Below are 735 nucleotides of genomic sequence, written 5' to 3' on the forward strand. Positions count from 1 at the left end.
TAAATATTGTATCAGTCTTTTATCAAAACACCTACTTATTGCAATTATTTGTTTACTTATATTTCCTTTATCAATTTCTTGGCTCCTTGAGAGCACATGCAAATACTTTTCTGTTTCTTTGTACTTCCATTACTCAACACATATTAGATGTTGAATAAATTAAAATTCCCTTTTTCAAAACCATCTTCTTACAAAAGTTTCATCCTGCCAATTTTCATTCTCTGAGCTTATAGAAATTTTTAAATCTCTTTTTAACTCTTCTTCCACACATGGACATAAACCTGTAGTATGTATTATGCTTGCTTGAATTATTCACTTACTCTAATAATCATTCTATGCTTTTTTTTTTTTTTCTATGTGGGATGGTTGATCTTGAGCCTGTGGGGAGTAAGCTGGCCCCAGACTTCTCCAAATCCACATTTCTTTGCCTCCAATTCTTACGTGTCCAAAGATGGGGAACCACAGACACGCCTTTGTAGGAGGACATTCTATGCTTTTTAATTAGCTTCAGTGCCACAACTTTTAGGTCTTTTCGAACCCACATTTTCTTGCCAGGTGTCCCCTTTTTTTCTCCCATGTTTTCTCCTCTGTTCTTATTCTAAAGTAATTATTGTGCTTATCATTCTTGAGTGTCTTTCTAATTGGATCTATCTGTTTCTCTGACTTAGCAAGGTCATTTTGAATTCCAATCCCGTCTGGTAAGGAGTGCACTTTCTCTCCAGGTGATGACTTCAG

The 735-nt window shown here is 35.4% G+C and overlaps 1 non-coding gene across 1 annotated transcript; it reads right to left on the bottom strand.

Annotated features, from left to right (window-relative positions):
* Nucleotides 1-353: 353 nt before the first annotated feature.
* On the bottom strand, nucleotides 354-484 carry LOC128591065 (small nucleolar RNA SNORA38). Its single transcript, XR_008381501.1, has one exon. It is a non-coding gene; the product is annotated as a small nucleolar RNA SNORA38 (small nucleolar RNA).
* Nucleotides 485-735: the final 251 nt, after the last annotated feature.

This window comes from Nycticebus coucang, chromosome 7, assembly GCF_027406575.1.
Source record: "Nycticebus coucang isolate mNycCou1 chromosome 7, mNycCou1.pri, whole genome shotgun sequence".
Taxonomy (NCBI): Eukaryota; Metazoa; Chordata; class Mammalia; order Primates; family Lorisidae; genus Nycticebus; species Nycticebus coucang.